Here is a 27,034-nt window from a genome sequence, read left to right as displayed (position 1 = left end):
CTTGATAGACATGTTTGACTTGTCTCCAATAGTCCTCCATGTAGTATTGTGAACTTTCTTCAAGCGCATCAATCCCATAGGGAATATTAGGGTCTATATCTTCCTCACAACCTTCCAAACAAGCAATAGATGACTCACAACCCACTTGATTCACATAAGTGATTCTTGGATGTGGTGGTTGCGGTCCTAGCACTGGAGGAGGTAAGGGTGTTGTGTGAACAACATTTTAGGCCCTAGGGACCATGTGTTGTGATGTTTGTTCAAGAGGTGGGGCCGGCATCAATGCAGGTACTCAAGGTGTGTCTGTCCATGCTAAGGTTGGCCTATTGGCCATTGCGCGCTTAAATACTATGCAATCCTTAGCTTGATGACCATACCTTCCACATGCATTGCAATTCCCATTGAATAAAAGTATAGCATACTCAGCACCATTGTTGCTCCTTTCTTGGATACATATGATTGTTTTGTGGAGCACGATTGTCTCTAAGACTCTCTTGAATGGCCTTGGTGAGATCTGCTAAAGTCATCTCAGATATCTTTGGCTCCTTAGCAATAGGCTTTAGGGTCATTGGTTGATGCCCCGATGCTTGTGAGCTAGTAGATTTAGACTCAACAGACACTCTTTCTCCTTGACTCATTAAATTATCCTCCAATTGGATCGCATTGGTGGTGACTGCTTCCCAAGTGGTGATACCTCTAATGACTAGGCCATTGTAGATATCCTCATGTCGTAATCCCGTAATGAATCTATCAAGCAATTGATTATTATTGAAATGCTTCAAGCGACTAATAAAGTCTCTCACCGACTCTCCTTTCTCTCGTTGGGCTTTCTGGAGCTGAGAGGCTACACCCCAAAGCACTCCCTCTCGTTTGTATTCTTTCAAGAATAATCTCCTAAGAGTAGGGTAAATTGTTTTTTCTTCCACCCTTAGGGTTCTATACCAATCCCCAACCTTCCCACTTAAGGTTAGGCTTAAAGCACTACTCTTATGCAGGTCATTACTTCTAAGCAAGAATAGTGGCCGTAGGTGCAGGCGCTTCTGGAACTAGATGTGGGATGGGAGTTGGCCTTGGCCTTGGCATACGTGCGGCCCTTGGGTCTCATACCTCATATGGTGGTGTACCACGTGGTGGTCCAAAGTTCATAGGTGTGGCCCTAGGCATAGCCGGTGTCGGATACAACATGTTATTGCTAAATGGTATGGCCCCACTTGAATAAAATCTTGGATAATGCCATTGTGGAGTATGAGCCCTTGGCATAATTGGGGGTGTGGGAGCTACATGGGCATGAGATGCGACAGGTACATAGGCTTGATGCACACGTGTAGGTATTGTTGGGGGCACTGTGCTACTAGGTAGTGGTGTAGTGCTAACAAACAAGGTCCAAGGTGTAATTTTTGCACTCATCACCGGAGTAGGTATCATAGTCGTAGTGTCTCCGAGAGACAGATGAGCTAGATTTGGAAAAGTAAAACTACTACTTGCGGGTTGAGACTGTATCAAAACTCCAGGCGACACAATATATGAAGGGTCCATTGGACTCACTGAAGGACTATCCATCTATGATAGTGTCGGTTGTCTGGCCTTGCCCATATCCAAGAATCTCATAAGGCCCGTTGAAGGAATGTTAATCCTTTGGTTTTGCCTCTCGAATTGGATGATGCTATGGATGACATTGCAGACCATCGGTTGTCGCTCCTCTAAACTTGTGGTGCTAGAAGTAAATTGTACAACTTCTAGCCAACCTATATGGTATGTGTAACCCATGTGTAGGTCAGTCAAGGTTTCCGTTTGTAGGTCATATCCCCAGTTTTCATTGAGAAATAACCCTTCTAGGCCCGGTGTCCTAGAGGTTTCCCTTGAGGTGGAAGCATTGTTGTTCCCCACAGTTTGACCCACATTGCCTACTAACTCAGGAGCACTTGATTGCTTGATTGCTATGCATGTTGTCCTAGGGGTCTTTCCCTTCATGGATCGGTGTTGTTCTAGGAAACTCTCCATTTCCTTGTCCCTAGCCGCTTGCATATAGCGCTCAACTTTTTGCACCTCCGCAAGACTCCTACCATCAGGTAGTAGAACTTCGAGGGTGATTGCTTTGCAGGGTCTTCCATGAAAGTAGGGTGCAAGATATTGACGTGGACACTCTTGGGGAGTATAGGCTTCCCTGAGATACCAAAGGTGAATCTACCTCTCCCTCACCTTCGTTAACTTCACTAGCCACTGCAAGTTCAGAGCCAGTAGCTCTATTAAAGGTTTCTATAAAGCGATTAAACCCACTAGATCCAGACTATGGGGCCCAGACCGGTACATTTTTGTCTACTTGATCGGGGTTTGGTGTAGGATGCCCTTCCATAATATCGTAGTTGGATGAAGAGTCACTAGCCGCTATGTTTGGGTCTTTGGTTGTACTACCTTGGGTCCCCGTCGAGGGCCTGGAACCTAAGGTAGGTGGGTATTGAGAACCCGTGTAAGTCGAAGTGCTCGCTAGTTGCTCAGCCTCTAGCACACGACCAGAGCGCGAATGCATGTGCCTTTGGCATCCTACAAGCGTCCGCGAAAACCTTGAAGGTTAACCGCTTGATTTTTTTAGGCGTTTTGAACCCCGTTTTCACATGTTTTTTGATGTTTTTTAACGTCTTTTTACGATCAGTTTTTGGATTAGAGCGTGTGATAGATCAAAACGAGTGTATCCCTCAGGGGATTGTGGTGTGCTTTACAGCACACTGTTCGGTTACCCGAAGCTCCGATGGTCCTCAAAAGGGTCGATTCTTAGTTAAGCGTGAGGCTAAAATAAGTAAGTCCAAAGGGTGATTGAGGCCTGAGCCTGGGCTTGGGCTTGGGCTTAGGAAATGTTACCGATCCCGATCCTTTATTTTAAATAAATAAATTTTTTATTTTGATGTTTTTGGGATAAGGTCGCCGCGGTCGCACCACGCGCGCATACACACCTAACCTACCTACTTGCAACTAGCATAGCTATTGTTACACAGTGTTTAACACGGTACTACAACAACTAATTAACCAACAGATCTACTTATTGCACCTTACAGATCTAACATTATAAATCTAATACCTTAAATCAACACCATATTAACAGAGAACAATACACTGCAGCAAAAACAAAGTTCACAAATCCTTCTCAACAGCCACACACCTTCTTTCTCTACCTTTCCTACATCTCACATTGCACCACAAAGCAGCATAGAGTGCTATTCGAGCTTAGTGCAGGGCATCTCCCCGACAATGACGCCAAAAATGTGTGCATCTGTCACACATGTCAAAGCAAGGGACTTGCCGTACACTGTATACGAGCCAAAAATGGCTGCAAGCACACAACCAGATTAATCTCGTAAGCTCAGAGAGTAAGGGTGTGTCACTCACCGCCATATGCTCGCCTTCGTGGATGATTCCTCACCGCAAAGAAGAGGGAGCTACCGTTGTGCCGCGCTCAACCGCCTCGCCGTCGTCGTGCCATCGCAATGCTCTCTTGCTCTCTCTCTCTCTCTCTCTCTCTCTCTCTCTCTCTCTCTCTCTCTCTCTCTCTCTCTCTCTCTCTTGCATATACACACACACACAAGGAGATGAAGAAGAAGATGGAGATGGAGAAAGAGCACTCTTCAATTACACAAATGACAGAATGAGTGATTTTTAGGTTTAGGTGACTTTTATATGAGCTCGCCCATTCACACTTGGACACCCATGCTTAGCCAACTAACCCTTGAATGTTCCAGTTAGAGTGCACCTCTCATCGGCGATCACTCTTACCCTTTTCCTATTGGACCGATAAGCGTGGTCCATGACTACTAGAAGTGGACGCCGGTGGTTAACATTTATCATTTCCAAACATCTATTCTACCACATACTTGTGGGAGCAGGGAGTCTGTGTAAGCTTCAATTTAGCTTCTTGTTCAAGAAGTTATGAGTTGCACCATCATCCATTAAAATACAAACACATTTTCCGTTAATAGTGCCATGCATGCAAATCAACTCATAGGGGACAAAGGTGGGTTGCCACATTGAAGCAGGCACACAACACTTGTGCTTTTCTTCCATATGAAGAACCTCTACAACACTATATTCAGGAGATGAATCTAATGTGAGGCGTTGCACCGTGTGCATGGTCTTTTATTTGCCTTGCAAAAGAGGACAATCCTTCTTGTTATGCTCGTTTGAAAGACATTTGAAACACAAATTTCTTTGCATGCTAAAAATCGGCAATGTTGAGAGATCCACGCGGAGTATCTCGTGATTGCTTAGGCTTCTTAGCCTTTGAGGGCGCGGAGAGGTAGATTGTCTCTTGATCCTCTTGGAACGTGTGGGAGATCTACCTTGCCATTGGCTCTTAGCCGAATTGCTCTTAGCAAAACTATTCTTTGAGTAGGGAACATTTTCCTTCCTCTCTTGGTTTTGGGTATGAGTGATGGCTTCTTCCAAACTTTTTGGATGTTGGGTCTTGACATGAAGACGATAGTCTTTGTCAAGACCCTATTGAAACCCCGTATCTTTTGGAATTCATCCGGGATGCATGCCGTATATCTGGCCTCTCTCTCACTCAGTATCTTTCTAAGTATCAAGAAATCATATTTAAACTAGAAAGATACTAACTGAGAGAGAGGCCAGACATGCGGCATGCATCCCATGCTAATCAATTCTTATCTTCTTCATTGGAGTCCAAAAACTCTTTGGAGAAAGAAGCTTGAAACGCAGCCAAAGAGACAGAGGACGAGCATCTATTGGAAATGTCATCCACCACTTATTACAGGCCTTGCATTTAAGAGATAGACTTATTTTCACAGCTATCTTAATATCTGGGATGTGTCTCAGCCTATGAATATCACTCCATTTGTGTAAGAATGTATTGACTGCATCCTTGTTGCGATCACGCTCTTCACCGCTTGAAACTCAGGAATGGTGATATTCTTAAGTAATTCATTTCTACCTTGTGCATCTTCTGAAGCACTTGCCTCATGGACTCCTTGAGTCGTGCGAGCTTGGGTTCCTTGAACCGTGTCAGCTTGGGCTCCTTAAGCCATCTGTGAATTCATAAATTTCACAAGTAGCTCAGTAAGGTTTGTAACATTTTTAGTTAATGCAGAGAGCTTGCGTTCAAGTACACTTTGACAATTTTTTGAAGTCTTGAAAGTAGTCATATCTACAAGACCATGATCTCTTAAATTATTATCATTATGCATATTAATGTCGACAACACCCGTGGTGGCCCGATTTTGATGTGTATACTCAAAATCAAAAGTGTGTGTAGGTGGGATATCCTCGCCGGCTATGGTAAACAAACGCTAATGTGGAGAGAGAAAAACCGTCAACTTGTACCTTGTAAAGCTTGAACCAAAGTTGGTTGGTGTTGTGGAAGTAGCTTATGCAGTGTTATGGGTGCCTATGAGTTGAAGCTGGATTGCTAAAGCAGGTATGGAAGCTTTGGGCAGGCAAGTGCTGGTGGGGATGTATGCCTGATGCAAATTTTTAGGCCAAAAGGGATCCAAAATGTTTAGGCCTTGGATGTGGTGCTTGGTCCAAACGGCTCCTCAAATAGAGCTACATGGTGAATTGAAAGAAAGGGCAGTTTAAATTTGTAATTCTTTGTAGATCCCCGATGAGAAGGGCAAGTGGGGACAGGTAGCCAGAGGCATTGTGAATGGATGGAGGCACAATGCTCAAGTTGTGGAGCATGCCGGTCTTTCCAGATCCTCAATCGGAGCCCAAACGAGAAAGATATAACTAGTCAAAGATTATGGGCCAAATTGATTGCATTGATTGGTGTGCCATCTGGCATTTTCTTTGACCCGCCTGATTTCTCAAAGGTAGCATGCATCACAAGGAGTCAGCCGGATTTGACGGCTCGTTTTCGTTCGAGCCACGATTATCGAGTTATTGCCCGGTGAAGTGGGGTATCATATGATTTTCATGGTTTTTTGGGCCAATGGTTGGAGGTCTCGGGAGAGCCAAAATGCGGCAAGGCTTGTATGGACTAAAGTCGGCATTACAAGCTCTGATGGTGACTTTACAAAGTAGGCATCAAAGCCTTGAGAAAATAATGGCAAGCATTGAAAGTGGAGGAAAAATGCAGGTTTTTTCCTAAGTTTTAGTGGGTTTTTTTGGAGCTTATGGGCTTGAGATGGCGTGGTGCTGCCATGTGGCATTGGTATTGATCCCACATGCAACGTACAAAGCAAAAACTGTGGGGTATATAGCCTACACTGGCGCCCCCACGTGGACGTGACAAGGTGGAGAATAGTTAGTGCTCTCATGGCTATGATGGCCTTGCGCATGCGACATTTTCGGCACAACGGGTGCTCTTTGGCGGCGGTGGCTCATGAAGCGGTTGATGACATGTCAATTTGGGAGAGAGCCCGTGGGTCCAAATCCCTTTTGAAGGGGAGTGCACAGAGTCGTCGTTGCCCCCTGGGGTATTTCACATGTGATAATGAAAGAGAGAGAAAGAAGTCACCGCCCCTTCAAAAAATTTCAAGTAAGGGGGCCCTTGATGGACCAATCGATTGCAAGCTTCCAAAATCAAGGAGGAATCTCTATAAGAGAAGAAAACATTTTTGGGGCTTTTCCTTTTAGACGAGGAGCCAAGAAGGAGGCCTTTTGTCACCACCACGAAGGTGTGTGCCCGTGTCTGAGGAAGCGACAGGGAGAGATTGTCGAGCCTATGTTTTTGCACGTGTGTAGACTGAGAAGGACCTGCTGACACCCACAAATCACTTCTTCACCAGTGCTCGGGAAAAACCCATAGTTTTACTTTTATAAAACCTACATTCATTACACAAGTAGGTTTCTTTCCAATAGGTGATGCATTAGCACTCTATGGGATTGCATTCTGATGAGAGAGAGACATAAGGGCAACTGGCTAGACACTTCTATAAAGAAACTGAACTTGATGAAGCTACACCATAAATATCAAAGACCTATCCAAGCATGCCAAGGTTCCCACCACCCACAAAAGCTTGCCACACCTCCTAGAGTGATCTTAGCGAAGCGAAAAGGAAGCCAACACCTTATTAGTAGTCGCACAATCTTTGAAAATAAGCAGACACACATAAGAAATTTGATTTGTCAAAACCCAAGCATACCCAAAACGATTTCACGCACCACTTTGCTCCATCAAGTGGGGCAGTTGGGGTGCCGTCCACCTAAGCATTAAAAATTGGAATTCCGACAATGGCAAGGAGGGTGCACAAACAAGACACCCCCCCCCCCCGGATGGTGGCGCGCACGCATGACGGCCACCTCCATGCCCTAGTTGCCTGTTAGGTATACCCTAAGAAGTCCCTGTAGATCCCTCTTCCTTTGATCCTCCCTACTCATGAGGCGGGGGCACACGCCAACCTTGCAACGGCTAACATAATCGATTGATTATCTTTCAAAAAACAAGTTTGGGGCTTACCAAGGAAATATTAAATGTACAAAAATAATAAAGATACCCATGTTTAATGCTCTAGCTCTTCCTCTCGATTTTGGACCTTGTGTGTGTGTGTGTGTGTGTGTGTGTGTGTGTGTGTACCGTCTCTTGCAAACAATTGAAAGAGGGTTTCTAGACACTTTCACTTAATCCCCATCATCAGCCACCCTCATCAGCTACCCAAGTAGTCACAAATTCTACGCAGATAATTCTATCCATTCACAGCATAGCAGGTTCAGATCCGTGCTGAGGGACTTATGTCATGTAATCCAAGCACATGATCCACAATCTAAAAAAGCCTCGACCTAGGGTAAAGGGGCCAATATAAGGCCATGTAAGAAAAAAATAGTATTTTTGGGGGGGATTTTTCATATCCGGCCAGATTTGAAATTTGAAGAGTGCATTCAATTCCTCATGAAAAGACGCATTAGATGATATCAAGATTGATATTTTTTTTATTTTGCATCAGCACTCTATTTGAAAAAGCGTAATTCTGAGGGCTTTTTAGAAAACAGAGACACTCAAGCCCCAATAGTAGTACACTTTTTAGCAAATCAGATGTGGACACCTAAGCAAGATTCCAAGCATATTCCTTTTTTTTGTCTCTCTTTTGGGGGTGGAGCCATCTTCCTTTTGGGGGGTGGTTCCTTATTGGCCCCTTTACCCTACTCCTTTGGCATTGCCTACTAGGAGTATCCAATAACTGCATCCGCTACTTTCACCACATTCAAACATGCACCATCCCTGATGAATGCACTCTCGATAGGCCAACCGGTTGAGGTGGCCAACAATTTGAGTTGCAGGCATAGTGATAGAGTGCAGTCATATGTCGAGACCTGCACTAGTTTATGAGGCAACAAAAGTAGAGGTGATGGAAATGAAGATTGGAATGAACTACTCTCTTGAGTCTCTATCTTCATGGCATTCTCAAGCTTATAAGGTACCATAGTGGTTGCAGCCTTGGGAGAGCCGAGGAGCCGAGGACTCGCGAGAATTGGGTGTCTCACTTTCCCATTTATCTATGCCTGATTGTGATGCTATTTGAATTTTGTGTAAGTCATGAATGAGTACTTGCATTTACACGGTGCCATTCAATGGAAGGTCTCAGTTGTAAGAACTCATGTGTTCCTTTGTGGGGGAGAGAGAGAGAGAGAGAGAGAGAGAGAGAGAGAGAGAGAGAGAGAGAGAGAGAGAGAGAGATCCCCCATGCTCATGCTTGCATTTCAAGGGAACAATATGCAATATGTTGACGTTGACGACCAATTGTCTAATGCAATCGTTGTCTATTGAAAAAAACAACTCGTGCTTGGAAATCCTTTGGTTGACATGCCACAACACCAAGTAACCCCGGCCATCAAATGAGGGGCGATGAGGGATAGATGGTTGGGGTTGGCATGCAAAATCTTGAGGTAGGGTAAACCCGAGTAGTGTCCCCTAATTTCACAACGAGACGTAGTCACCTGCAAATATTGCAACCCCTCCTTAGCACCTCCAGTCGCAAGCACTACCTTGGATGCCATGTATGCCAAAGGTGGTGCATTTCATGAATCACGTTAGTCAATATGTATGTCAAGTGCGGTGTTGTACTTGATGAGCTTCCCTTTTGCAATGCTGCCTCATGGAGTGCATTGATTGCAGGATATGTCCATTAGGGTTAGGGTCGGGAAGCTCTGGGCTATTTTGAGCGGTCGGATGCAGAAAGAGGGCACCTCTCCAAATGCAATCACGTATATAATTTTGCAACTTGAAGGCATGTGGCATTACATCAGATGCTGCTATGAGCAAAAAATAATAACGATGATATTGTTATTTGGAGGTTCTTGAAAGAAAACGTTGTGCTTGTCCCTTGATCAACATGTACGCCAAATGTGTGCACTTCAAGAGCATCCAGTTTGGGATGTCATCAAGTCTTGGAATGCACTGATAGAAGGAGGAGAATCGTAGAGAGAGCACATAATTCAACATTTGGAGAGAGTAGATAGAAAGAGGAGAATCCTAGAGAGAGCAAATAATTCCAGATTTAGAGAGATAAAGATAAGAAGAGAGAGAGAGATGTCTAACCTATCTAGAAAGAGGAGCTAAAAAAAGATAAGAGTCGTATAGAGAGAGAATAAGTCAGGAGTGAGGAAGAGAAAATGATAAAAGGGGAGAGAGAGAGAGAGAGAGAGAGAGAGAGAGAGAGAGAGAGAGAGAGAGAGAGAGAGAGAGAGGTCTAACTAGAAAATTGAAGGCCAAAAATACCAAAAAAACTTAGTGGAAACATGCTATCTCTACTAGATGTGATCTCTCTCTCTCTCTCTCTCTCTCTCTCTCTCTCTCTCTCTCTCTCTCTCTCAGAGTGAGAGTGAGAGAGAGGGAGAGAGAGAGAGAGAGGAAAGAAAACGGCAATTTATAACTATTTCTCGCCTCTTTGATGTGGTGACATTATCATAGTGTCTCTCTCTTTATCCAAATTCTTTTTTTTCATTTTAAAAAAAACCACATTTTGGAGAGAGAACTTCTCGAGTCCATGTGGCAACACCACTACCCAAGGCGACGCCTTTATATACATAGCTAAGATAATTCACATAGCACCGCCGGAAGCGATGCCACCGCCGAAGGCGACGCCGTTGTACTGGTGATAATTAAAGATGATGCTCAACAGTGAGCAGTGTGTACTTGACCTGTGATAAGAATCACTCCTCGCTCCTCGTGAAATGAACACACTAGAGTCTAACACTAAGACCACTAATAGTCTACACAATGTTATACATACATACACACACATACACACACATATATATATTATTATTTTTTTTACATGGACATACTAAAAAACTTGTAACTTGTATATTCACCCTTAAGAAATCTCACTTTTCCATTTTCGAATGTGCTTTACTTTTTGCTCACTCTCCATACATTTAATAAACCATATAAATCCCTTTTTTTCATAGGTTCCCAAAACCCATGGAAAAAAAACTCGAGTGGTAATTCTAAAAATTTAGAGGTGAGATAACACTAAACCTAGGTTTTTTTCGAGTAATGTTCCTCACCTAAAAGTGCTACCTAGTTTCATGCACAACACTACTATATTATTGGATAAGGTGACCCAGATGGTGACCTAGACCTGTAATGACCACACCTTGGGTTCTAATAGGGCGAATAGGCTAGTGGTCTACCACAATCTCGATCGTGTCTCTGGCTACAATATGGAGAATACTATAGGGAATAGTCACGCCACTAGGAAAAATATGAGTCTTGTGGCGGCTCGTAATGTCTCCTACAATCACCATACTATCTTGAATAAGGTGACCGAGATGGTGACCTATACCTAGAACAATCACGCCTTGGGTCTGATAGGGTGAATAGGCAATGATCTATCACAATCTTGACCATGCTTCTGGTTGCAATATGGAGAATACTTTGGGGAATAGTCACAGCACTAGAAACAATATGAGTCATGTAGTGGCTCATAATGTCTCCTACGATCACCATACCCCGGACTCGTAAACCCCAAATATCTTCCAGGAGTACGAGTCCTTGGCGGTATGTGCTTAGCCTTCTCAAGAGTTAGAACCCTCTCATCCAGTGTGACTCCATTTAAGTACTTTATGCATCGTTCTACAACTGTGAAGGTCTCCATTGTGATGAATGAAAACCAGCGGGATGCTCGTGAACGAGCATCCATAACAAGCCTACCTTTCCCTCCTTTGCAAAAAAAATCCTCCAAATTTTCCTTTGTCGTCCGAGCAAACAGCCCTATCATAAACAAATTGTTCCAAGGATTAGGAGAATTTGTTGGACTTCTTGACCAACTTGGAGACCTAAAAGGAGAACAGGCTCTGGGAGTCGTGCTAAGAGATCGACATCAATATTTGGAATGCTTGGGAGGCGTAGCTGAATACCTACGAGAAGGTGGGTGAGCTATTCTTGTGATGGATGCGTGCAGACAGAAGAAGTTCCAAGAAAGACTCAAAGTGAATTCTCTCTCTCTCTCTCTCTCTCTCTCTCTCTCTCTCTCTCTCTCTCTCTCTCTCTCTCTCTCTCTCTCTCTCTCTCTCAGCCGTATTTTGACCTAGTAGATAGTAGCTCACTCTTTTGATCATAACTTCTTCATTTGAACTCCAATGTAGGTGATCTATAGCCTCAATTGAAGAGCGCAAAGCCCTCTATGCATTGATGTAAAGATAGAATTTTTTTGAGCAATGGAAGGCTTTGCTGTAATAGCACTTTAGAATTGAAAAAGCTGTCAAAACTTTGTGTTTTTGTTGCCGACTTGAAGGCAATGTCGGACAAAACTCGCAAGGGTGGAAAATCCACACTCGCCATGGAGAATGATGCAAAATCTCCAAGGACTTTGGATGCTAATCCAACCACATCGTCTACAACAACGGAAGCAATGATCATGGCTTACTTGATCTCATTACAAGAAACCATCAACAAGTGAGGTGAATAGCTGCGTGCACTTGCAATGGAGAATGGCACTTTAAGAGGTCTTGTTGTGAAGAATGAGCACCTCAAGAAGGTTCTTGAAATGCAAACAACACGCTTGATGCATCTTGAGAATGAAGTTCAAGAATGTAAGTGCTCTCTTGTGGACACGAATGTATTGAAAGAGCGCTTGAGCAAAGTTGAGAGTGATCGTGTATCGAAAGAGGAAATGATATATACAATACGACATGATGTATGTGAGATGAGAAATGCATCCAAATCATGGGCTGATATATGTAAGGATAATGTGGTTTCTATATCTCCTATCACGCAAGCCGTTGTCCAAGCAAAGAATGTCGAGAATGTGGACACTCAAAAATTGCAAAAACGGCAAAAACACTCATAGAACATCGTCATTCGTTAAATCAAGGAGGAAAGTATGGAAACACCCCAATCTCTTGCGGTAGCTATTGAAGAGTTTTTAGCTACATACTTTGGCATGTCTGGAATCATGGCTTATGATGCACATCGAGTTGGAAAACAAGGAGTCCCTCGCTCGAGAGAAAGACCTATTGTATGTACCGTGACTGATGAGGTAAAGAGAAAGATCATCCTTGACAATAGTTGGATCTACTTCAAAGGAACGGGTTTTAATGTATATGAGGATCGCACTCTTATGCAAAAAAATATACGTCGCAAAGCATATGAGGAAAGAACCAAGAAGGTCAAGGTGTCATCTCAAGAAGAAAAGTCACTTGAGGAAGATGCAAGTGCACCCAACAAATAGGGACACATGATCTATGAGACCAACTCAAGCTTGAGAATAAGCTTTTGGAATTGTAACGGCTATCCATGGAATGCGGGAATTGGCATTGATGAGCTGACCAACGACTCCGATGTGATACTTCTTGTTGAAACATGGAAGCATGATGTGCAACGAATTCTTGGATTTGATAAATATGACGTGTATTCTTTGATGTAGGCCAAAAATGCAAAAAATGCAGAGGCCAAGGAGGCATAGCATGTACGATCAAAAAGGGTTTGAAAGATGTTTCCATTGTCAAAGAAGATAAGTATAAAGGCTACTTATGGCTGAAAATCAGCCCACCAAATGGTCAAGTCATGTTTGTGGTTGGTTGCTACATTCCTCACTATGACTCCAACTTTTATGTTCGCTTGGATATGGATAGAGATTAGCTTTGTTGAACTAGAGGAAGACATTGCTCATTACAAGGACCATGGTGAAGTCATTGTCTTTGGAGACATGAATGCCTGCATAAATATGTTACAACACGACACACAACAAGTCGACATGCCGCATGTCTCAAGAAGAATGGATGACTCATACATGTATAATCGAAGTTCTAATGATGCAAAAATAATTGGATCACTATGGAAAGTCACTTCTACATATGTGCAATAGTACCGGAATGCTCATTGCAAATGGTGTATCTTTATGGCAAGGCACCAATGACTTTACATGTAGAAAGAAAATGGTGATAGTGTGATTGACTATATGTTATTTTCGGAAGCCACACTAGAATGCATACAAAGCTTTAGACTTGGTGAATGGAATCCGGAATCGGGTCATAGGATGCTATGTATTGACCTCAAGTGTGGTAAAAGACCAGAGCATGTAGCCTCCAATCATGATATGAATCATTCGTACCTACATCTAGACTTCAAACGAGCACCTATATATGTTGATATGGTGGACCAAATGTTAAGCATGACAGAGCATCAAGAGAGCCAAACATTAGAATGCAAGTGAAAATTTTTCAAAGAAGTAAACTGCTCTTGTGTGAAGGAATGCTTTTCGGTGAAACGCATGTCTTGCAAAATGTCTAAAAAGGGTAGCACCAAGAAGAAATGGTTTTACATGGAATGTAGTCAAGCCCAAAAACACTTGCTAAGGTTAGATGCAAGCAAAGACAAGGAAGCTTACTTGGAACGTTCACAGTTCACACACATACAAAGCATTTGTTCAAAAAAAGAGGAGAAGGTGGGAAGTTAAAACACAACTTCTTTTAGCGCAAGAGAAAGCACATGCATGTGGTAAGTTTTGGGCAAAACCTAAAAGGCGCGTGTTGAGAGCTTTGGTGACTTGACTCTTGAGGATATGTATACACATTACAAGAACCTCTGTGAGCAACCCAATGTTGATATGATGGAGTGTTGTAGCTCCTTTCCGCTTATGTCTCCCTTCTTTACCATTGAAGATGTATGTTTCGTGCTTGAGAAACTTGCTACTCGCAAGGCAGGGGAACTTCAAGGTGTCAAGGCTGAAATGATTAAATGGACAAGCAAGAAAACACAATATTGAATACGCGATATGTTTAAACTTGCACTTCAGTTTGGCATGCCTCATGATTGGAGTGCAAATTGGATCAAACCTTTGCACAAAGGAGGATATGTAAACAATGTGAACAACTATCGCAGTATAATGGTTGATTCTTTGATGGCAAAGTCATTTGGATGTATCATGGAGATGAAGATAAGTGAATGGACTGAAAAGAACGGCAAACGTGCACTAGGCCAAGCAGGTTTCTGAAAGCATCATAGCACTATTGATCACCTTGTCACTCTTTGAGTTCTTATGGAAGCGTCTCGATTGAAAGGAAAAAAGTTGTATTGTTGCTTTGTGGATTTCACATTAGGGCCAAAAGGGCCTCAAAAAGGGCTGTGTAAGGAATTGGTTAGCTTGCTAATTAGCGGAGCATTTGACGGTCAAAACGGATCCAAATTTGACCGTTTTGGGTATTCAAAGCATATCTTGAGCATTTAAAGAGTATCCTGGTACAGATCTTTCAATATGGACAAAAGATGTCATTTTCACACTACTTTCTCCCCTACAGGACCTATTTTGTTGGCTTGGCGGAAAATACAAAATTTTCACTTTTGAATGATGGTTTTCCTCACTACTCTTTCTCTCAAGCCATTTCATTAGGCTCTCTTCACCCTCACAAGCTTTCCAATTTTTCTCACTAGTTTTGCTCGGCCACAAGCTCGCTTCAACCTCAAAAGTTTTCCCATCATTTCTACTCTGCATGGAAACCATTTTTCTCTCGTCACCCTCACAAGATTTCCAAATTTTCTCACTAGTCTTGCTCTTCCTAGAAGCTCAATTTAGTCTCACAAGTTTTCCAAACTCACTAGTTTTGCTCTGGTTAGAAGCTCCCTTCAGCCTCACAAGCTTTTTCACCATTTGCACTCTGCCTAGAAACTCATTAAGTTGTTCCATATGAAAATCAAGCTCAACCAAGTGTAAGAAACCGCGAGGGTTGTGTATCAAAGGTTGCAGGCGTCCGAGCTCAAGCATTACAAAGCCAACGGAGCAAGCAAATGGATATGGACAGAAGTCAACTTGTATCCTATTGATCCACGAACTCGAAGGTAAATAGAAAATTTTGAAGCCTTACTTTCATAAATAGATTTCCATGGTGGCCATCTGTATTTGGAGATTGATCCAACTATTTCTAAAATTACAGAAAATGTTTTGCAGGATTCTTCAATAGGAGGTTTGAAAGCTAAAAGATTCACTTAGTTTTCTCAGAAGTCACATTATCAAGCACAAACTTCATTTTTCATATGAACAAGAAATGGAGGATGACAAAGAAGAAGCAATGCACTAAAATAACTAAGTCGATACCAAGGGAGTCAATTATAGAGGATGAGATCAAAGAGCCAACAACAACCACCTTGCTGTGAACATCACAATCCTTCCAAGGAGGAGACTATTTAGATGCAAAGTTACAATATCATTCCTTGCAAAAGAATATCATTTTAACAATGTAATTACTTGTAAATTTACTTTAAATCTCCTTGTAAATTTACTTTCAATCTCCTTGCAAAACATTCATTTTCACAATATAATGCCTTGTAAAGTTACAACATATGTTCCTCTAGCATTGCAACATCAGGATTAACACTTTATCTCCCCTTTGCCACACAATCATTTTACTCATCTATAACTCCTAAGACAAGTTTCCCTTTAACTATTCTAACATTTGTGTGAGATCAAACTTGAGCTTGAATTTTTTTCACTCTTCTATGTAGACTTCCATGTGACCATGATCCTATAACATGACATCTAGAAACCATTGGCATGGACCATCATTATTAGAATCTTCATCACCCTCCAGAGTCTCTTTGCCTTTAAGCCATGTTAATAAAACTTTGTTGCTTCAGCTATTTTGACTCAACTTATTATTACAACTTTCAAATAGAGCAAAATGACAAAATTTTAACATCACCGATGAGTCCGAAATGCCCAAAAACCCCAAAAACGACTGGCTATATGCCTTGTTCTGACACCCAGAGAGGACTCTGGCTACCCTCTCCTCGCGCCGTACAGGATAGTGCCTCCGGAGGCCTTTTTTGGCCATATATAGCCAGTCGTTTTCGGGTTTTTTGGGCATTTCGGACTCATTTGTGATTTCAAAAGTTTCAAATAATATAGCTTTTAAAAGTTACAAGTGTTATATATTGTAAAAATTTTGTGACTATGCTTGGGTCCAATATGCTTAATAGATCTCTATATAAAAAGACATCTATATTAGGCAGGAAAGGTGAATCTGTGAATGGAAATAACCCACATGTCATGATTGGGGTAATGAGATTCTAAAACTAACCCCCTATCCTGGGGTAATGTGGCACCAAATTGGTGTTCCAAAAATGACCCACACAACATGAGGGGATAGTGAGATTCTAAAAATACTCCCTATCCCGTTGTGCAAGCAAGGCGTAGTGTGGCACCAAATAGGCCTTTTCCTAATATCTTGTACATATAAAGAAAAACCAATGGAATCCAAATAATAAGGTCACTCAATATTTTTTTGCATTGTGTGTGCATGTAGCCAGAACGACGCGATGAGGGGGGGAGTGACAAGCTGTATGATGCCCTCTTCACGCGGTCTGGGTAGGAGCAAAAATAATGCAACATGGCAAGTGTCAAAGTCTTTGAGCGCTTTTGCACATGGTTTAGAAAAATAAGTCCAAATAATAAGGTCACTTAAGATTTTTTTGCATGGTGTTTGCATGGAACCAGAACGACGCGATGAGGGGGGTAGTGACAACCTGTATGATGCCCTCATCGCGTCGTTCTGGCTCCATGCACACACCATGCACAAAAATCTTGAGTGACCTTATTATTTGGACTATTTTTCTAAATCATGTGCAAAAGCGCTCAAAGACTTTGACACTCCCCATGTTGCATCATTTTAGCTCTTGCCCGCAACATGGGGAGTGTGAAAGTCTCTAAGTGCTTTTGTACATGATTTAGAAAAACCTTAGGAATCCAATTAACAAGGTGATTCAAGGTTCTTATGTGGTGTGGCCGCAGAGCTAGAACAACACGATAGGAGGATGACAAGCTCACAGATGACAAGAGCACTATGGGCAAGAGATGGACCGGTGCGATAGGGGGAGGAGTGAAAAATTCATTGAGTCCTTTTGCGCACGATGTGGGTACACTAACAAAACGGGGCGAGTGGGGGTAGAGTGTAGTTCAATCAAGCCACAATTGCACAGTGTGGTCATTGATTCAAAACAATGTGAGAAAGGATGTCTTCAGGTGTGGTCCCATGTTGATGTAGATATTATGTACGCACGTGCTAGGTGCAAGCTCTTGATGTGGTGCTTAGAAGTAGAGGCTAAGTGAAAAGAAGACATTAAAAAAAATACGGATTAGTCATTAATAGGCGTCATCATCACTGTTTGAAAAGAAAGATTTCGTATCTTCTAGCTTAATATTGTACAATAATAGAAAAGAGCACTTGTACATTAGGCCCAGAATATGATGTTATTAATAGGCGTCATCATCACTGTTTGAAAAGAAAGATTTCGTATCTTCTAGCTTAGTATTGTACAATATTAAATAGAAAAGAGCACTTGTACATCAGGCCCAGAATATGATGTTATACATCAAAAATAACAAGGACGCCATCAAGTATAGGCAATTTAGCCAAATGAAAGTGACATTTAGACGTTTTCCGCTAAAGTGGAAGCACAAAAGCTCAAGCTAGAGGAGACAGGAATGCCATACTTTTGTATACGTGTCAAGTGAGTATTGGCCAATTTCTTAATCCGTGGATTACCAAACAGCCCTTTTTTAGACGTTTTTGGCCCTAATGAGAAAGCTTTTGACATGGTACCGCGAGGAAATCTTTGGAGATGTATGCAAAGCCTTCAAGTGCGGAGAGAATTTATGCATGCAGTCTTTCGCATCTACCAAAAAGTGATATGTCGACTACGTATAGGAGATGGAATTTCAGAATTTTTTGCAAGCACCATTGGTGTCAATAAAAAATGTCCACTTTCCCCAACCCTCTTTGGGCTACTCATTGATGAATTGGAATGCATGGTTCTTGATTTTATGCAACAAGAAGGCATAGAAGAGATTAAGATTGAAAATGTGGTGATCATGCTTTTGCTTTATGCCGATGATGTAGTGCTCTTGGCACATACCTTAGAAGATGCACAAAAGCTTATGAGTGTCTTGGAACGGTTTTGTCTACATAGCGGGCTGATCGTGAATGGATCCAAAACCAAGGTTATGCTTGTAAAGACCCTCAATGATGAAAATCCATGCATTGTATACAACAATGAGCAACTTGAAGTGGTAGATAGCTTCAAGTACCTTGGCCTTGAGGTTCCATCCAATCATAAATGGAAGGATTGCACAATGCGTCGCTTGGAAGCCAAAAAGAGGGCTTATTATGCATTTGAGAATATGTGCAATGTTGGAGAGATCAAGTGTTGGGCTCTCAAAAAGTACCTCTTTGACACATTGGTGACACCGGTGGTTCTTTATGGAGTGGAGGTGTGGGGTGGTAGCATTGGAAAGTCTACTTGGAAAGAGTTTGAGAATGTCCAAAAGTGTTTTCTCACCAACTTTCTCCAAGACAAGACACAAACACCCTACATTCCTTACTTCTTGAGTCCGAATCGCTTCCCATTGAGGTCTTGGGCATGCAAAGGATTGTGGAGTATATACTTAAGACACAATGTAGCCCTTTGTATCGACTTCCTAGAATCGCATATGAAGCAAGTCAAAAGGTCCAAAAGACATGCAAGAGCAAAATACTAAGTACGGGTTGGATGCTTGACATCAAGAAATGGTTTGGAAGATGGGATGCATGTCACTTGGTCAAGGATGCATCGATCGACTCCCAAGTTAATGAGGCCTTCTTACAACGCCAATGTATCACGGCTTGAGAGAAATCCGGAGGTTCTCGCTTCAGCCATTACACCACATACATTGCCCCAAACTACAAATCTCTCTTCTTCTCCGAACACGATAACCGAACCCATCCCTACATCCTTGAGCCCATCCGTTGAGTGTGATCTGTACCATTGCCTCCATTCGTCTTAGCTCCCATTCTCTACGATGCGGGACAGGATGTTGGGGCAGTGGCGAGGAGTCTCATCAACTTTGCACCTTATGCCCTCATCAAGTGCGAGAGAGTGAGTACCACACACTACTTGAGTGCTCAGCTTTTGACCATATTAGGTCCTCTTTTCCCCATATATTCAGCCATGAGCTCTCCCTACATACGTTCCTCTCCCAACCACGATGTGGACTCTCTATTGCGACACTCATTTCAGCCATTTTTGAGCATCGAGAGTCACTTATGACCTCCACTCACACCACGTGACATGTTCATTTGGTCCCATAAGTCATATTTGACCTCCAAGGACGATAATAGAACTCTCTCTCTCTCTCTCTCTCTCTCTCTCTCTCTCTCTCTCTCTCTCTCTCTCTCTCTCTCTCTCTCTACAGATTAAGCTCAAGCTTGTTCAAGTCACACACCATTTTATTAAGGCTAGTATTGAATCTTCATGTATCTTTGGAAGTTGAGCTCTTAGGCCTATGTCACACACGGATGCAGTACACACATATCCCAATTTGTAGTGTGAATTTCCTAGTTGAAAGCAATTGAAAACATGAACTTTGCAAAGTAAATAGACGATGTATAACTTTGTAGAGAACTCACTTGATCATTGGCAGCAACTCCTCCATGACTACCTCAACGTGCTCTAAGATGCCTGCCAAAAAACATGTACACGTGTTCAATTGAGAGCAAGCCTACTTGCTTTGACCATGTGTTTATGACTGGACATGTAAGATCTGGATCGAAAATATCAAATAAGCCCCTACATGCACTATACATGTATAATCTAAGTTACTACAACTGTCAATGTAAGCATTAATCAAAGCTAAGCAACATAGCACACGAGCTGCTAGGCTCCCCTTTCTTATGCCTTCTAGATGTGAATTGGTGGAAGACAAAATAATCTTTGTTATTTACCATTGCCTACTCTCATTGCTGATGTGCGAGCCCCTAGTGAATCAACATCTGTAGATGACAAACCTTAATCCCCAACATTAGCCATTTGATGGCACACATTGGGGGGAAAATTCCTAGAATACTCTTAATTTATAGGGTGGTGAACCTACAACTCTTTCTCTCTGTCTCCCCTCCCCACCCCCCCCCCACATACACACACAGCCACCCCCCTTCTTACGTATGGTATAAGCATCCCCAAATTTGGGGGTACCCCCTATTGTAAACGATTATGGAAGTTCTAAGAAAACGCCCCTATTGTGCACTCACATGCCACCATACGGAAGGTACTAGTGGATCCCCTAGGGTGCAATCTTGACTACCATGATTTACGAACTTGTCATCATGTGCATTACCAAGCATTAGTTAAGTGCAAAGATTGACCTGAAGAAGGCGCCACTTTGGAAAACATTAGTGTTCTTTCGAAGAAATACCCACTTTTATTTTTGGGTATAAAAGAATTTCTCCAATGGGGGAGTAATGTAAGGACAAAGGTAGCTGAGCCGAGCAAGGCCTGGTGGGAACCGGGCACGGGGACTCAACCACCTACAAAGAGGGGTCGGGGCAAGTTGTGTATGAGTGAAGTGATTCTCACTACTCTTTGGTCTTGAACATTCCCTCATGGAGAGCAGCAACAACACCAATCAATTCCACCAATGAGCACAATCTTAGCTGACATGGAGGGTAACAAGAAGGAGTTGGCATCAAAAGTGATGCAAAAGAGAGAGGTGGTCAAGACTTGATGGAGATAGAGATGTTGTTAGCTCTCTGCTCTAAGAGATAGAGGTGGAGAAGGAAGAGAGAGAGAGAGAGAGAGAGAGAGAGAGAGAGAGAGAGGCAGGGAGAAAGGAGGGCCTGGATGGCGGAGGGCATTCATTGCCTTCTCTTCCTACCATCATCCCCTTGGCAGACACACCATTACAAAAAATAGCCGAGGCCACAAAGAAATATTTTTAGGGGGGAGAGGAAGAGCTCATGCCCAATGTCTTCTTCCTTCTTGTTTCTGGGTGCGTGAGGGAGTGAAGAATTTCTTGCCTTCAAATTTGTATGTAGACTTGTGGATGAGAGTGTTGAAGTTATTGTGAAAGTGTGTTGATGGAAAATTGGGGTAAGAGGATAGGGTATTTTTCAAGGCAAATTGAAGCTGTGACTGTTTGATTAGAGGTGAGGGTACAAGAAAGGGTGAAAGAGGTTGGAGTTTTGAGGTGTTCTTAAAGGATTTTGGGAGTTTTTTCTAGGATGATAAAATGGTGTTTTTTGTGTGTCTCTTTATTGGCTTGGTTGGCGTGTGCTAATACACAAGAAGATGTAGAAATTTTCTCATGTAGGAAAACGGAGTCTTTTCCAATGTTTTTCATACAATGAATAATATCATGAGCTTCTGCTTGGGAGGCACCGCATACCTAGCTAGGTCCGATCGGGGGTAGGGGACCACCGGCCCCGCCATCGGGCCGGCGGTCCCCTGCCCCCAATCGGACCTAGTTAGGTGTGCGGTGCCTCCCTCACAAAAGCTCATGATGTTGAGGTAAGTCACAATGTGGGAATTATTCTGAGAATTTGTCCAAAACTTCTTCTGATAGGCTCCATAATTCGTCTCGGAGGGTGTTTTGGGTTGTTTTCTTCGGGATCATTTTCTTCAAGGAGGAATACATTCATGGAACTTTGGGTTGTTTTCTTCGGGCAATTTTCTATCAAAAAAAGGTCAAAAACTTATTGCAAAGGCATTAAATTACTATTAGTAACTACTTTGACATTAATGAAAGGCCATTGTACCTACTATTAGTAGGTGCAGTGGCATGCATGAAAGGCACATCATGTTTTATGTTGTATACACTAGTTTACCTTGTTTCATCTCCCTACTACCTACTGGGTCTAGTTTCACTTTTCATTAATTAATTAGACCCGCAGATTCCTTCTGCCAGTCTTCCCAAACTAAGGGTCACACTTTCGCCCCAGTTCCCGCATGCCTAATCGCGTCAGTTTCCATGCACGAGTGCGATTCCTTCTACTGCTTTTGCTCTGTTCATGTCCCGTGCACCCAGTTGGAGCTTGACATTGCTCATTCGCAAGCTTTGCTGGCAAGATCACCTGCGATAGCCGCTCGCCAAGCTCAGTCGTCAAGCAGTTTGCTGTCATGGCCCCATCCGTCTAGCCAGCCCCCTCCCCCTCCCCGTTCCCCTTCCCCTTCCCCTCCCCCCCACCATGGCTCCTCCCCAAACATAGATTTTGTCTCTCTCTCTCTCTCTCTCTCTCTCTCTCTCTCTCTCTCTCTCTCTCTCTATCTATTTCCCCCAGCACAGTCACACATACACGTAGCTGTATCTCCGCCTTTGCTCTCTCAGTCCCCATCCTAATCATTTATTCTGCACAGCAAGATGCCCTCGCCTCTGCGTTCAATTTTCGTCCTCTTGTTTCCCTCGCCATGGCACCAGGCTCACCTCGCCCTCGTGCTACCCATGGAAGGTTGCTCCCTGTCTCGCGTAGGCCATCGCATGGCAAGACTCTCTCTCCCCTTGATCGCGCAGAGAATGGCAGCATTCTCTCTCGCCGCCATACATGTATCCCGCCTTGCGCCACAATGGCCACAGGAATGTCTCTCTCTCTCTCTCTGTCTCTCGCTCTCTCTCTCTCTCTCTGCCCGCCGATTTTGTCATCTTGTATTTATTGATAGACAATCAGTTTTCTTACGAAACGTTGTATAGAAAAGAGGAAGGACACGTGGAGAGAGAGAGAGAGAGAGAGAGAGAGATTTTTTCTGGGTCGATAGGATTTTGCTGCCCGCCGCAGGCACAGAGAGAGAGAGAGAGAGAGAGAGAGAGAGAGAGAGAGAGAGAGAGAGAGAGAGAGAGAGAGAGAGAGAGAGAGAGAGAGAGAGAGAGAGAGAGAGAGACATTCATGTGGCCATTGTGGCGCAAGGCGAGATACATGTATGGCGGCGAGAGAGAATGCTGCCATTCTCTGCGCGATCAAGGGGAGAGAGAGTCTTGCCATGCGATGGCCTACGCGAGACAGGGAGCAACCTTCCATGGCTAGCACGAGGGCGAGGTGAGCCTGGTGCCATGGCGAGGGAAGCAAGAGGACGGAAATTGAACGAAGAGGCGAGGGCGTCTTGCTGTGCAGAATAAATGATCAGGATGGGGACTGAGAGAGCAAAGGCGGAGATACAGCTACGTGTATGTGTGACTGTGCTGGGGGAAAGAGAGAGAGAGAGAGAGAGAGAGAGAGAGAGAGAGAGACAGAATCTACGTTTGGGGAGGAGCCATGGTGGGGGGGAGGGGAAGGGGGAGGGGGAGGGGGCTGGCTAGACGGATGGGGCCATGGCAGCAACTGCTTGACGGCTGAGCTTGGCGAGCGGCTATCGCAGGTGATCTTGCCAGCAAAGCTTGCGAATGAGCAATGTCAAGCTCCAGCTGGGTGCACGGGACATGAACAAAGCAAAAGCAGTAGAAGGAATCGCACTCGTGCATGGAAACTGACGCGATTAGGCACGCGAGAACTAGGGCGAAAGTGTGACCCTTAGTTTGGGAAGACTGGCAGAAGGAATTTGCGGGTCTAATTAATTAATGAAAAGTGAAACTAGACCCAGTAGGTAGTAGGGAGATGAATCAAAGGAAGGAAAGGAAAGAAAGGCTACAACTTTTTTTATTTTTAGAAATATATAGGAAAAACTACCCAAATACCCCTCGAAAAAATCCCAAAATACTTAAAAATTCTCAAGATACCCTTGTATCTATTTTGGCTGGATTGTTCAAGATTTTCCTTTTTGATAATCGAGATCCATTTTTGAGTGTCACAAATTACCTTGCTAAAAATAATGAAGCAATTCATCTCCGAAGCCTAAGTAACCAACTTAAATTCTAGACAATCAATCTTCTTATGAAAAGCTACAAATTTTGTATCTTTCTATAAATTTTATCTTGCAACCAAGGGCAGGGGTATTTTGGGAGTTTTGGCAAATTTGAGGTGCATTTTGGGAATTTCTGACAAAATATTGGTGGTATTTTATGAATTTTTGAAATTTGAGTGTGGGAATTTCAACAGACTAGAGGGGTATTTTGGTAAATTTTTCGAATATATAATCTCATACCCAGAAGTATTTTGGGAATTTTTTGAGGTGGTTCTTTTGTGGTTTTGAGGGGAAAAAAAGGGTGACTTGGCACGTGGAGAGAGAGAGAGAGAGAGAGGGGGCGGGGGGCGGGAGTGTGAAAGATATTTTCTATGTGCTTTGATGACAGACACCATCTCCGAGCGCGAAAGAGGGATATAATTTTTTTGTTTGTACCATCACAGCTACGATTTCGCCAGCAGCAGGGACGGAGAGTTGTTCTGTCTGAGCGCCAAGCCGGCGAAGGAATGAGTTGCAAACTGGTCGAGCAAAACGAAGTTAGCCACCGGCAGAGCTGGGCATGGCACAGGTATAAAAGATGAGCCGACCATCACGAGCCTTGATTGACCCTCTCTGGCCGCTGCAGCTCTCCGGCGCCCACAGCCTTGCTTTCGGTGCAGGATAGGTGCTGGCAGGTGTTAAACGTGCAATGCAAGTGCATGGTCAGGTGAAGGAGTGCCGAAGCGGGGAGGCAGGTCTTTTTTATATATATCTAGGTAGTAGGGAGTCGAGTAGCGTGCAGTAAATTCCTGGCAGTGGACTGGCTTAGCACGAGAGCTTCTCATGTTTCGGTAGCTAACGAGCTCGACCGCAGTCTTAATTTACGCGTCCATACTTTAGTTGCTTTGGAAAAAAATGGAATCTTGAAAGATTCCAGCTAATCAGAGCGAGTGGACCGAGAAGAAGGGGCTTGAAGAATCAATTGGTTACACAATGATATTTACTAACATTTGTTTCAAAACTTATGGCTATTGTCATGAAAAATCCTTCCATGAATAATGGTCACTAAGCTAAGTGATTCGAGGTTTGTGGCATGTCACTATAGAAAGTTGCATACAACCAATGAATAGAGGTTGTCATATGACATGTATCCCAAAGATTGTTTGCATGATTACATACTGGGGATAATTAGGCAAGGTCACAAAGCAAGATGACACATTTGTCATTGAAAGGATCCAACAATGTGCCACATGCTATATTCACAATCTATCTTATGACAATATCAAAAGTCATTTGTGTGAGCACAGATATATCATCAATGATTATCACATTTTTCTCTGTTATATACATATATCTATAAGTTGTCTCATGAATGGAGAGAGAATACTATTGATTTCTGGTTGGTATCTTGAGATAGCAATAAAGTATGGATGCAATGTTGCTAAGTCTTGTTGTTGCTGCTTTGATAGATGTGACAAGTATGACACTCTTGTCTTGTTTAGTGTACTCATGTGTCAAATATTTGATCAAATGTCCCACTCCAAGGTGTGCATGTTGGAATGTATACCATTCTCGGTAGTCAACAACCATTGGTATATGTTTATTTGTTCCATTGTGAGTCAATGGACTTGAGTCAATGGTGTTCTATGGTTGAGTCATTGTTTGGGGTCAAAGGTGTCATTGTTTTGTTTTTTCTTTTTAATGTAGCCTTCCGAATGATCATGTTGACAAGTCGGTCAATTTGCTATGCGACTAGCATATTTCCTTGCATGTACTTGTAATGTATAGCTATAGGTCCTTGTTGCTTTGGATAAAATTCCTTGCCTAACACTTTAGGAGGTAAAACGTGTTGCATTGTCATGAGATAGCAACTAGACTTCTCAACAAAAGACTATATGATGTAACATGACATTGCAAAAGAAGACATCTATGTGATGTGTTGGGTGGTGTTTGGTGAATATGATGAGTCTTTTCGAACAACATTTGTGTAGTTTTCCAATAAGGATTGACATTGTGTGCTTGATGAAGAGCGTTTTCATACAATGTGGTTTTTATGGTGGTCAAAGAATGTGAAATTTTCAAGGGCACTCGGTTTAGGACAATGTAATTCAACAAGGTGCAAGACAACATTGTGTGATTTGGACAAGATATGTTATTTGAGTTTTGAAGGTGAGGAATCCATGTAGTAAATAACCTCGCCTTTTGTTATAACCAAGATTTTCAAGGAATTCAAAGCAAATTTTATTGTTTAAATCGGATTTGTTAGAAGTGTATTAGTTGTTACTTGTAGTTTAATTTAGTTGGGTTTTTTTAAAGCGGCTACTTTTGGATGTTTTAATCGTTTCAATTTTCATTGTGTATTTGACTAACTAATATTATATTAATGAGTTGGTGGTATTTGGTGAATATAATGAGCCCTTTTGAACAACATTTATGTAGTTTTCCACAATAAGGTTTGACACCGTGTGCTTGATGATAAGCGTTTTCATACAATGTGGTTTTTATGGTGGTCAAAGAATGTGAAATCTTCAAGGGCACTCGGTTTAAGACAATGTAATTCAAGACAATGTAATTCAACAAGGTGCAAGACAACATTGTGTGATTTGCACAAGCCTTATGTTATTTGAGTTTTGAAAGTGAGGAATTCATGTAGTAAATAACCTCGCCTTTTGTTATAATCAAGATTTTCAAGGTATTCAAAGCAAATTTTATTGTTGAAATCGGATTTGTTAGAAGTCTATTAGTTGTTACTTGTAGTTTAATTTAGTTGAGGTTTTTTAAAGCCAATTTTACGGCTACTTTTGGATGTTTTAATTGTTTCAATTTTCATTGTGTATTTGATTAACTGATATTATATTAATGAGTTTGTGACGGATTAGATTTCATATGAGTGCTTTAAAGGAGGAGAAGGGTATTGTCTGGTATGCCACAACATTTCAATGCTTTTAATTTAGCTGGTAGTATGTATCCACTTCGAGAAATGAGGGTCTAGTATGATATCACACAAAAATCCATACTTTCACTTTCCTTTGT

General features: G+C 42.6%; 1 pseudogene; it reads right to left on the bottom strand.

Moving 5' to 3' along the window:
* Positions 1-10,486: 10,486 nt before the first annotated feature.
* Positions 10,487-27,034, bottom strand: part of LOC147438946 (uncharacterized) — a 28,477-nt pseudogene continuing 11,929 nt past the window's right edge.

The sequence above is a fragment of the Adiantum capillus-veneris genome, chromosome 16, assembly GCF_014529385.1.
Source record: "Adiantum capillus-veneris isolate H3 chromosome 16, ASM1452938v2, whole genome shotgun sequence".
Classification (NCBI taxonomy): Eukaryota; Viridiplantae; Streptophyta; class Polypodiopsida; order Polypodiales; family Pteridaceae; genus Adiantum; species Adiantum capillus-veneris.
Note: the sequence above shows the minus strand (reverse complement) of the source record. Positions and strands in the feature narration are given on the sequence as shown.